Below are 13483 nucleotides of genomic sequence, written 5' to 3'. Positions count from 1 at the left end.
CTCCTTGTTCCTTGATTCAAGATGAATCAAGTCCTTCGATTGTTGTTGATAGACCTCCGATTCCAGCCCCTTTGTTGAATAACCCTCAGTTCTTCAAACCCTCAGCCCGGCTGATCTCAACTACAACAAATCAAACCCGAATTCTTCCCTTCAATATCACTGAATCCGCTACTAGACTGATGAAGACTTCCTCTTCTCAATCACCTTCGCTCAGCTGAAAATTGATGAAGCAATTCGTCCAAAAACCCCCAAAATCAAACCTATCTTGGAGGACAAAACCCTAAAGGTTTTATTCAAGAAAAAACCTGTCACAAGCTTCAACCCGAACTGGATTCCCCAATCACGGCTTCGAACCTTATCACCTTTAACCAATCACAAAGCACCTCAAAAATGGTTGTGTGTAGTTGATGTGTTGTGAGATGTTGAAGATGAAAATGAAGAATCTTGGACACCTATTTCACTTTTTCTTGTTCTATGAACACTTGAATCAAAATATCAAAATGTTAGTTAATACAAGTAACTTGAAATTCTATTTATAGTAACCAACCAACCAACCCACTTAACAGCTTTTCAAACAGAGTGGGAAACATCAGAAAACTGAATTTGTGCACGAACGGTCGACCATAGCAGGACTATGCGTCGACGCATGGCCTGCAGTTTTGGTCAGACTGAAAAATGCTTCAGTATGCGTCGACCATAGGTCGGCGTGCACTGACCCCTGCGGTCGACGCAAGCATCTTGTGCGCTGACCCGTGGGAAAAGTGTTGTGTTCATGCGCTGACCCGTGGGGAACGTACTATGTCATGCGCCGACCCTACGGTCGACTCATCCCCTGCAGATCTGCAAAAAATAACATTTTTGTGGTTTTCATGCCTTTTGTCATGACTACACTTTGTCCATATATGTTGTACAAAATATAATAGTACAGATGAGCAATGAAAAGGATATGATAGGTGATACGTTGCATCTATTTTGTAGAGGTGGAATCGACATTGTCGATTCATCCATGGTGGTCATTTGTCATCATCGAAACCTATGATTGTATGTTGTATGACAGTTTGCCCTTACATTAGAGACATAGTATGATGAACTATGCTCATGAAACATACCACACACAAAAAGAATATGCAAAGTGGGGGACCAAATCTCATCCATACTTATGTTGATTTTACAATCAACTAGCCTTGGGATATAGAGACATTATAGGTCCATGACATGAATGGATAAAGAATGGGGATGCAATGAAGAGGGAGGGGGAACAGATCAAACACAAATTGGACAAAGGAGGACTTTTACCAAGTTAAGATTATTCATTCATTTTGGGAGATGGAACGTACATTCCATCAATCCCCTAAATCCAATGCTCTTAACCTAACAAAGCCAAATCAACCTTGACCAAGGCCCAACAGCACAAGTCAAACTCACAAAGTCAACTAAAATGGCTCTACACAATTTAATTGGCATTTAACCAATTAAAAATAATAAAAATAATGCATTAAATTAAATATGGTTGGTCAATTTCCTAAAACCTCATCAAAACACCAAAGAAATGGTCATGAGATTCATCACAGGTCAAACAAGGTCACAAGACCTTGGAGAAAATTTTCCAGAATTTTTGGAAACTTAAAAGTATTTTTAAACAATTAAAAATATTCACAAAATCAAATAAATCATGAAAAATATTAATAATGATCCAAAAAATAATTTTAATTCAGAAAATGAAAGAGGATTTTCTTTTAAAAAAATCGTGAAACTCACATATTTTTTGGATCAATATTAAATTTAATATGAATTAATGAAAATCAACTAAATCAGAAAAACATGGACCACTTGATCTCCCTCATTAATTGAGGTGGCAGATCAAGTGGTGGAAAACGTGTGTTCCATGATACGCTTGAGTCTGCACGCCACACGTCTGGTATTCAAAAGCAACGTTCAAGATTAAAACGATTTGAATTGAACAAATGACTCATAACACATCCAACACATCATTGGAGCAAACTTTCGGTCATCTTCTTCGATGACCCTGGCTAGACTGGTTCCCTCATCACCATCACATAAATGAAAAAGGAGGACATGATCTTAAAGAAAAAATGGCGTAGATCATGAATATCACCTCAATTTAACCTAACTCCAAGTATATTGAGAGATACATGGAGTTGAATTTTGAGGTATATGAACTGAGTTGCTTCGATTTGACCTTAAAGTAACTTAATCTTCTTGCCTACTTTGGTAGGACTTTAGACAACCAAGGATCCAAGAGAATTGATGAGAATTGAGGAAGAATCGAAGAGAAGAAAAATCTGGAAAAATACCTTCAATGTTGTGCAGAACTTGATCTCTCTTGCTTTAATTCGTGCTTGATCTTGCTTATGGAGCTTGCAGAAGTGGATTACGAATGGTGCAAGGCTTTGGATTCTGGAGTTCATGAATCTCCAAACAGTGAGATTCAAACTCAAATTTCAAGAGAAATTTATCAGGTTTTCCTATGAATTGTGAGGGTTTCAATGTTTGGAGGCAAAGCTGGCGCGCAAGGTCTTCAAAATATGATGCAAGGGACCTCTATTTATAGCAAATGTAAGTGATATTTGCACACTTGAAAATGCTTCCAAAATTGGCAATGTGAAGTGCACGCTTGCATGGGCATGTACGGGCCCATGAAGCAACTCAATTAGGTCCAAATGTAAGTGAAATGAAGTCTGAATGAGAATTTTGATGCAAGGAAAAGATGTTTTGATGTTTGAAGAATGATTCTTGCAAACTGATACAACCCTATTCAAGCCATGCACAGACCCCTCAAACCTTGTCCAAAATGAATGAATTTGGATTCTTTGGAAATCTTAGATCAATGGGAACAACTCTTATGTTGAACACTTTTCCATTTGAAGCTTGTATCATGGTGAATTTTGAGGTGGAAGTTTGGAAATTTTAACATGTCAAAATATTTTCTAAGTGTCAAGACATATGTTCAATTATTCCACCTTGGGTAACTTTTTATTTGAGCTTCAAATGAGAAATGTTTCTTCAACAAAGTTGTATCTATTTCAAAAACCTTCAAAATGGTCACAAATTTGACATCATTTGAATTTGGTATGAATGAGTTATTCATTTTTGAAGTTGAGGAAAATCACTTGTTCAATGGTATTGGTCCAAAATGACCTATAATGTATCCTCATATCACATGCTCATAAAAGTTGAATTATCTCTTCCTCCAAACATAAAAATTGAAGTAGACACTCTGAATTTGATTGTGAAACTTGGAAATCTTTCATCTCATAAAAATTGAGCAAGTTATGGTCGTGGGAAGTTGACTTTCAAATTAGGGTTTAGACAAAATGACCTATAATGTTTCAACATAATAAATGACTTTCCAAGCAAACATAGCTCTAGACCTAAACATGAAAGTTGTTTGGAATGTCATTTAGAGTAACGTTGATCTTGGAAACATTTTCATATGATAAAAATTGTAGGAGATAGGGTCTAGGGAGACCCAGTTTTGATCAAATGAATTCATCTGGGCAACCACCATCAACCAACTTGCTAAATTGCAATTATCTTGACTTTTAAGGCTCATGGGAGATCATATATGCATACAATGATGGAATTTGAAGTGTCCCTTGAGGTATTTGACCAATTGGTGAAGAAACTTGTTGAAGAAGTTACTCAAGATACCCAGATGAACTAGGGTTTCCAAGGCAAACCAATTCCAAATTCTTGACCAAAATAACATGTAAAGATCATGGGGACTCATATATGATGCTTATAGTGAATATGGATCATTTCGTGGTTGAGCTCTTGTCAATGAGGGTCTTAAACCCTAGATGTGAACTTGATGGATCAAATGTGATCATGTGCCCTCCCTACAAAACAGTTAGACAAATACAAAGACATATTTTTGGTATTTTAGTTAGTAAAGATGATAAAATAACAAGTATGATACAATCACATGGTGCTTGGTGATCTCTCCCAAAACAAACCTAATGAAAGAGGGGTAAGGAGGATGCCAAGGTATGATCCCAATGTTAATACATATAATGAGATGGCATGAGGGATCTTAGGGTCAAAATTGGAGTCTTACATGTTTATCCTACTTTCTTATGTCTATATAATTGTATATTTAATGTATGTATATTTGTTTGTATGATATAATCTGCTTGTCGTGCTTGGTGATCTTTGAGTGGTGAGATAAGTTCTAACCCGAACTTGAGTGAATTTAAGATAGGAGGATGGTATAGTCATGTTTGACTTGTGTGGAGTAGTCCTTAACAAGTTGGCTTGAGACCCATCTATTCAGTGGAGACCCTTTTGGAGATATTAATGTCACACAAGTTATTTGTGGTTAGCATTACTTTCTCTGATTTGGGGTCCGAGAAGCTGAGGACCGTAGAACATTTAACCCATATTGGCCTATTTAGGACGTAGTGCGGAGACTGTTCAAGTGTAGACTTGATAATAGTTGTTACACGATACTACACTCAGACTAGTTTCTCTTGAGAATATTATGGGTTGATGAGTCAGTCATCCTAACCTGTAATATTTGATAGATGGAATTAAGACTCTGGGAACTTTTTTAGAACATGATCTACAGGTTTTATCCTTAGTACACTCCTTTGGGATGGTTCTTAACTTAACTCTCTCACAATAAACCCTTGATTCTCGGTTGATCCAATCAAGTCATGTCAATATCAATGGAACTTGGATGTTGATAAGGTGAAAACCATAATCCACCAAAATGGATGATTGATCTTGATAACGACTTGATTCATCCCTTGACCTTTACTTTCCTTGTTTGTGATCTCTTATATGTGATTGTTGCATTCATGCATTCATGTGCATCATAACATTTATCACACCAAAAATAGCTTCAAGGAACTGAGGTTTTATTTACAAATATTTTCAGACCATGGTTTATGGACGAAGGAACACTAAGAAGTACAGGTTCAGATGCCCCCGACTTGAAATAGTTGAGGAAGCTATCATTTTTTTATTAGATCCCTTGGATTTTAAACAAAGTCTTGGGAAGCTTCTATCCGTGTTATCTGCTGATGTGGTCGAAGGACTCTTGTGTGTATTGGTTCAGTTTTATGACCCTCTCTACTGTTGCTTTACTTTTCCTGATTATCAACTTGTACCTACATTGGAGGAGTATGCCTATCTCTTGGGAATACCTGTTTCTAGCAAAGTTCCTTTTAGTGGATTGAAGGAGATTCCCAGATCTCATATCATAGCTGAAGCTCTTCATCTGAAGAAGTATGAGATTGAGGCTCATTACGTGAAGAAAGGAGGAATGTTTGGATTGACTTCTGAGTTCCTTATTAGGGAAGCTACTGTCTTTGCTCAAGCCGTTAGTGTGGATGCTTTTGAAGATATCTTTGTGTTGCTCATCTATGGGTTGTCTTTGTTCCCTAACATTGATGGTTTTGTTGATGTTAACGCCATTAAAATCTTCTTGATTGGAAATCTTGTGCCTACTTTGTTGGGTCATATGTATTTCTCTTTGCATCTGAGGAATTCTAAAGGTGGTGGAACGATTGTATGTTGTGTTCCTCTTCTGTACAAGTGGTTTATTTCGCACTTGCCTCAGGCGCCTGCTTTTGTGGAGAACAAACAATGTCTAAGGTGGTCTCAGAGACTTATTTCTCTCACTAATGATAATATAATTTGGTATGATTATTCATTTAGTAGCTTGGAGATTATTGACAGTTGTGGTGAATTCTCTAATGTGCCTCTCTTTGGTACGCAAGGAGGAATCAATTATAACCCTGTTTTGGCTCGTCGTCAACTTGAGTTCCCCTTGAGATGAAAACCTAATAACACTAAGTTAGAAGGTCTTTTCTATCAAGAGGGTAAAGATCCCCAACATTTGAAGCAGAAAATGGTGCATGCTTGGCATAACGTGCATAGGAAAGGTAGATCCGAGCTTGGTCTGCGCAATTGTGTAGCTTTGGAATCTTACACTTTTTGGGGGAAGAAGAGAGCTTTGGAGTTGAAGGTGCCTTATGCTTGTGAGAGACCTATGTCTATGGTTGTGGTTGAGCCATTAAATCTCCCTAACCAGGATGTAGAGGAGTTGGAAGATGTACTTGCCAAGATGAAACAAGAAAAGGATATGTGGGAAGAGAGGTTCCATGCTTTGAGCAGAAAGCATGAGGAGTTGCAGCTTGAGTCTAAGGATAAAGATGCACTTATTGAGCTTCTTGAAGATTGAGCAGTGAAGAGACAGAGTGAGCCAGACATTTCATCTTCCTTTAGTATGCATCAACCTTCCGACGCTTGGAAGAAGATTGTTGACCAGTTTGTCCTTGAGAAGGCTCAAATGAAGACTTCTTTTGAGTCATAGATTCGACACATCTGAAGGAAGTACACGCCTGCAGCCAGATCATCTTACACCATTTTTAGGGGGTCCTTAGGATGATTAGTTTCCTCTTCTCTTGTATTTGTATTTTAGTTTCTGAAATTGTACTCGGTGTAATCCTTCCAATTATATAAATAAAAGAGATTTTTTATGGCCAATCAAAATTATTGCAGTTGTTATTATTTATTTGCAAATAAAATAGTATGTTCCTTGAAAATAAAAACAATTAAGCATTGCATTTCATGCATCATTTGCATAGCAGGTTTTCTTCCGCCAGATATCTTATTGGTTATTCGTCTGTGCTTCAGCCAAGCTGACTCATCAATACAATACCCGCACCAATCATTTGAGAATCATGGAGTACTTAGAGCAAGAGAATAGAGAGCTGAAGGACGAGATCGCCCGCCTGACTGCCATGATGGAGTCAGTTCTAGCTGCTCAAAGTCAATCTTCTCCAACACTTGCAACTCCTCCTCCTCAGAGGACTATCATTTCAGAAGTTGTTACTTCAACTGTGCCTGCCACTCAGTTTGCTCCTGCCATGCCTGCCAGATTCCCATGGGGAATGCCGCCCAATTTTGTGCCTGAAGGTTTTGCGCCTACTTTCGCTTCCATGCCGACCTCTAGCTCGGTCATGTCTGTTCCTCCTCTAGTTGTTCACACGCTGCCTCGTGTTGAGGACACCATCGACCATTCCGAGCGGTCTGAGGGTTCAAATGTTTATGAGAAAATGGATGAAATGAAAGACCAATTCCTTGAGCTGCGAAAGGAGTTGAAGACCTTGAGGGGAAAGGACTTGTTTGGTAAGAGTGTTGTGGACCTTTGCTTGGTTCCCAATGTTAAGATCCCGATGAAGTTCAAAGTCCCTGACTTTGAAAAGTATAAGGGGAATACCTGTCCGCTTAGTCATCTCGTCATGTATGCTAGAAAGACATCACCGTAAACTGACAGTGATCAGTTACTGATACATTATTTCCAAGACAGTCTGACTGGTGCTGCTCTGAGGTGGTACATGGGTTTGGATAGTGCGAGTGTCCGCATGTTCAACGATTTGGGTGAAGCATTTGTGAAACAATACAAGTATAATATGGATATGGCGCCAGATAGGGACCAGCTTCGCTCGATGTCTCAGAAGGACAAGGAGACATTTAAAGAATATTCCCAAAGACGGAGGGAGCTTGCTGCTCAGATCAACCCTCCGTTGGAAGAAAAGGAGATGACCAAGATTTTTATCAAAACCTTGAGCTCATTTTACTATGAGCGAATGATTGCTAGTGCCCCCAGTGACTTTACCGAAATGGTAAACATGGGGATGAGACTATAAGAAGGTGTCCGTGAGGGACGGTTGTCTAAAGAAGAGGCATCATCAAGCAAGAGGTGTGGTAACAGTTTCTCCAAGAAGAAGGAAGCTGAAACCAATGTAGTATCAGTTGGGAGGCAGAGGAGGCCTCATATCAGAAGAAGTCTGCAACCCTTTCAACACCATCATCAAGTATCATCTGTTATTCCAGTGTTTTCCAACAATCAATCAGTGCCAGTTTAACAACAACGTCAACAACGACCACATCAAAAAACAAACAACTACAACACCACCACCACCACCAATAATCATAATCAACAATAGAACTTTGAGAGGAAGAAGGTATCTTTCGACCCTACTCCTATGACTTATGCTGAATTGTACCCATCTCTGGTTCTCAAGAACCTTCTCTAACCGAGAAATCCGCCACAAATCCCGGAACCACTTCCACGGTGGTATAAGCCAGAGCTTCATTGTGACTTTCATCAAGGGTCTCCTGGCCATGATATCGAGAATTGCTACTCGCTGAAGTATGAAGTCCAGAAGTTGGTAAAGAGTGGGATGATGTCCTTTGAGGATCGTGCGCCGAATGTGAAAGCAAACCCATTACTTACTCAAGGTAATTCCTCTGTTAACATGGTAGATAGTTGTCCAGGGAGTTTCTGGGTGTTCGATGTGCGACGAATTCTTCGATCGTTGGTTGAGATGCATAAGACCTTATGCACTATTAGTGATTGCGAGCATGATCACAACAGTTGTGCAATCTACAGTGTGAACCCCCGTGGGTGTTCGGTTGTCAAGAGAGATATCCAGAGGTTGATGGACGAGAATGTGATTCAGATTCAACAGTCTAGAGATATAGATGACATCAACCTAATAGTGCCAGTGTTCAAGACACTAGAGAGGGTGGTAATCTAGTTTGATAATAGCAACAATAACAACGTCAACAATAGATCGGTATCGCCATTGGTAATACGGTTAGTGGGTCCGGTCCTGTACGCATCTGATAGAGTTGTTCCATATCAATATAATGCTATTATGTTAGGGAATGGTCAAGAGGTTTCGTTGCCTACAACCAGTTTTGTTGTGAGCTTTGCTGATGTGATGAAGGTGACCCGCAGTGGTCGTGTTTTTGGGTCTGTGTTCCCAAAGAGTCTAGAAGATGTATCTGTCAGTAATAAGGTTAATGTGCCTGCAGTAGATCCGGTTAACGCTCCAAGATGTCAATTTGGTAAATCCAGCAATTTGAAGCCTAATGATGATCATGAGGTACTCCGTTTAATCAAGAAGAGCGAATATAATATGGTGGAGCAGTTGCTCCAAACTCCTTCCAAGAGTTCAGTGTTGTCTCTGCTCATGAACTCTGAAGCACACAGAGAAGCATTGCAAAGAGTATTAGAACAAGCTTATGTCGAGCATGATGTGACAGTAAGCCAGTTCGATCATATTGTGGATAACATCACTTCCTGCAACAACTTGAGCTTTTGTGATGAAGAACTTCCCGAGGAAGGCAGAAATCAAAACTTAGCATTGCATATATCAATGAACTGCAAAGAGGATGCGTTGTCAAATGTATTGGTTGATACCGGTTCTTCTCTGACTGTACTCCCCAATTCAACTCTTTCCAAATTGTCGTATCAAGGAGCTCCGATGAGATACAATGCATGATCGTTAAAGCTTTTGATGGTTCTCGCAAAATTGTTATAGGAGAGGTGGACTTTCAAGTGAAGATATGTAGGAGTGATTTCCAAATTAATTTCCAAGTAATGGATATCCATCCGGCCTATAGCTGCTTGTTGGGAAGGCCTTGGATACATGAAGCTGGAGCTGTTACGTCAACTGTGCATCAGAAGTTGAAGTTTGTGAAGAATGGTAAGCTTGTTATCGTCGGTGGAGAGAAGGATCTGTTTGTGAGTCACCTGTCGTCTTTTTCGTATATTGAAGCTGAGGAAAAGATTGAAACTCCGTTCTAAGCTCTATCTATTGCTGAAGAAAAGAGAGTTGGGCACCTTTGTCCTCTTTCAAAGACACGCAGAAAGTCGTTAAAGACGGTAATTCTGATCAGTGGGGCCGGATGGTAGAGGTCGCCGAGAAAAAAAGAAGTGTTGGTTTGGGATTCCAACAAGGGACATATGTGATTAAGGTTGAGGATGAGCAACCCAGTTTCCGTAGTGGAGAGTTCATTCATGGTAATGAACAATACTTAGCTGTCGTGATCGAGGGGGATGAAGATGAAGACTGCACCAATTTTGTGACGCATGGAAAAGCTTGAAACAATTGGACCGCTGTCGACGTTCCTGTTATTATGCATCGCTCTAATAATTGCTTTTATTGTTTTTGAAAATCCTTCTCTTATGCCTAAGGGAGAAGTGAACATTGTTTGGCATATTTCAATTTGATCATTAATAAAATATAATTTTATTCATCCATATCTAGGATGTTTTATTTTTACTTTTTGCTTTTCTGAAAATGGTAATCACAAAAAACATAAGTAAATAATAATAATTGTCCATCTGCATAATATTTGGTCACAATTCACTTCTCTAAAATAAAAATATCAAATCATTATGCAGGTTGGTTTCTAAACCCATTGAATATAATGATCTTACTCCTTCTCCAAACTTTGAATTCCCTGTGTTTGAGGCAGAGGAAGAAAGTGATGAAGAAGTGTCTGATGAATTGTCTCGTCTACTTGAGCACGAGGATAAAGCCATTCAGCCATTCGAAGAGCAGATTGAGTTAGTCAACTTGGGTTCCGAAGATGATGTGAAGGAAGTTAAGATTGGGTCTCAACTGTGTCCAGAGGTTAAGAAGGGGTCGATTGATCTTCTCCGAGATTATTCAGATGTGTTTGCTTGGTCCTATCAAGACATGCCTGATTTGGATTTTGAGATTGTGGAGCAGAGATTGCCGTTGAAGCCAGAATGTCCGCCAGTCAAGCAGAAGTTGAGATGGACTCATCCTAATATGGCAGTAAAGATCAAAGAAGAAGTGCAGAAGCATATTGATGTTGGTTTCCTTGTTACTGCTGAGTATCCGTAGTGGGTGGCTAACATTGTGCCTGTTCCAAAGAAGGATGGAAAACTCTGTATGTGCTTAGATTATAGAGACTTGAACAAAGCTAGTCTGAAAGATGAAATCCTCTGCTACACATTGATATGTTGGTAGACAATACAGCTAAATTCAAAGTCTTTTCGTTTATGGACGGATTTTCCGGATATAATCAGATCAAGATGGCACCCGAGGATATGGAGAAGACCACATTCATTACACCCTAGGGAACATTCGGTAATAGAGTGGTGCCTTTCGGTTTAAAGAATGTTGGTGCAACTTACCAAAGAGCAATGACCACTCTTTTTCATGATATGATGCACAAAGAGATCGAAGTTTATGTTGATGATATGATTGCCAAATCTAGTAACGAGGAAGAACATGTTGAGCATTTGTTGAAGTTATTCCAGTGTTTGAGGAAGTACAAACTCCACTTGAATCCCAATAAGTGTACGTTTGGTGTTCGTTCTGGTAAGTTCTTGGGATTTATTGTCAGCGAGAAGGGTATTCAAGTTGATCTTGCCAAGGTCAAAGCAATATAAGAGATGCCTGCGCCCAAAACTGAGAAGCAAGTCAGAGGTTTTCTCGGACGCTTGAATTATATCTCAAGATTCATTTCACACATGACTGCCACATGTGCGCCTATATTCAAGCTTCTCCGGAAAGATGAGTCTTGTGATTGGACCGAAGACTGCCAGAAAGCTTTTGATAGTATCAAAGAGTATCTACTTGAGCCTTCGATTCTGTCTCCGCCTGTTTAAGGAAGACCTTTGATCATGTATTTCACTGTGCTTGAAGAGAGTATGGGTTGTGTTCTAGGCCAGCAAGACGAAACTGGATAGAAAGAATATGCTATTTACTACCTCAGTAAGAAGTTCATCGATTGTGAGACTCGGTATTCTATGCTTGAGAAAACTTGTTGCACATTGGCTTCGGCTGCTAAGCGTCTGCGTCAGTATATGTTGAATCATACCACTTGGTTGATATCCAAAATGGATCCAATCAAGTACATTTTTGAGAAGCCTTCTTTAACTGGGAGGATTGCCCCGTGGCAGATGTTGTTATCAGAGTATGATATCAAATATTGATCTCAGAAAGCGATTAAAGGTAGCGTCTTGGCTGACCATTTGGCTCACCAATCAATTGAAGATTACCAGTCAGTGCAATAGGATTTTCCTGATGAAGAGATTTTGTACTTGAAATGAAAGATTGTGACAAACCATTGCTTGAAGAAGGGCCAGAACCTGGTTTCCGTTGGGGCATGGTATTTGATGGAGTTATTAATCAATATGGTAATGGCATTGGGGCAGTGATTATTACTCCTCAAGGCACGCATTTTCCATTTACAGCTAGGTTGACTTTCAAATGTACGAATAATATGGCTGAATATGAAGCTTGCATTATGGGGCTTGAAGAGGCCATTGATCCCAGAATCAAATATGTTTATGTCTATGGAGATTCAACTTTGGTTGTGAATAAGTTCAAAGGTGAATGGGAGACGAATTAACCCGGTTTGATACCATATAGAGATTATGCGAGGAGGATTTCAACTTTATTTACAAAGATTGAGTTTCATCATATCCCTCGAGATGAAAACCGGATGGCAGATGCTCTGGCAACGTTGGCTTCAATGATTATGGCGAAGTACTGGAATGAAGTTCCCAATTTAACTGTGATGCATCTTGATAGGCCAGCTCATGTGTTTGCTATTGAAGAAGTCAAAGATGAGAAGCCATGGTATTTTGATATTAAGAGTTTTCTCCAAAGTCAGATTTACCCGTTCGGGGCATCTTTGAAAGATAAGAAGACATTGAGGAGATTAGCCGACAACTTCTACTTGAATGGTGATAAGCTTTATAAGAGAAACTTCGATATGGTTCTGCTCAGATGCGTGGATAGACACGAAGCAGGCTTATTGATGACTGAAGTCCATGAAGGTTCTTTTGGCACTCATTCCAATGGACATGCTATGGCAAATAAGATGTTGCGAGCAGGTCACTATTGGCTGACAATGGAATCTGACTGTGCAAGTTTATGAAGAAATTCCACAAGTGTCAAATATATGAAGATAAGATTCATGTTCCTTCGATATTGTTGAATATCATTTCCTCTCCATGGCCCTTCTCCATGTGGGGAATTGATATGATTGTCATAATTGAGCCTAAAGCTTCGAACGTACATCGTTTCATTTTGGTGGCTATTGACTACTTCAGAAAGTGGGTTGAAGCGGCATCATATGCGAATGTAACCAAGAAAGTTGTTGTGAGGTTTATTAAGAATCAGATTATATGTTGTTATGGTGTGCCGAGCAAGACCATTATCAATAATGGATCGAACTTGAACAATAATATGGTGGAAGCTCTTTGCAAAGAGTTCAAGATTGCACATCATAATTCTTCTCCCTACAGACCTAAGATGAATGGGCCTATTGAAGCTGAAAATAAGAACATTAAGAAAATCATTCAGAAGATGGTTATAAAGTACAAGGATTGGCATGAGATGCTCCTATTTGCGTTGCATGGGTATCGTAATCCATTCGCACTTCAATAGGGGCAACCCCTTTCTCACTCGTTTATGGCATGGAAGTTGTGCTCCCCGTAGAGGTTGAGATCCCGTCATTGCGTGGGTTGATAGAAGCCAAGTTGACTGAAGTTGAATGGTGTCAGACCATGTATGATCAGTTGAATTTGATTCAAGAGAGGAGGTTGACTGCCATGTGTCATGGTCAGTTATACCACCAGAGAATAAAGAAAGCTTTTGACAAGAAGGTCAGACCT

This window comes from Lathyrus oleraceus, chromosome 2, assembly GCF_024323335.1.
Source record: "Lathyrus oleraceus cultivar Zhongwan6 chromosome 2, CAAS_Psat_ZW6_1.0, whole genome shotgun sequence".
Taxonomy (NCBI): domain Eukaryota; kingdom Viridiplantae; phylum Streptophyta; class Magnoliopsida; order Fabales; family Fabaceae; genus Lathyrus; species Lathyrus oleraceus.
The sequence above is the reverse complement of the archived record's forward strand: the minus strand, read 5'-3'. Positions refer to the sequence as shown.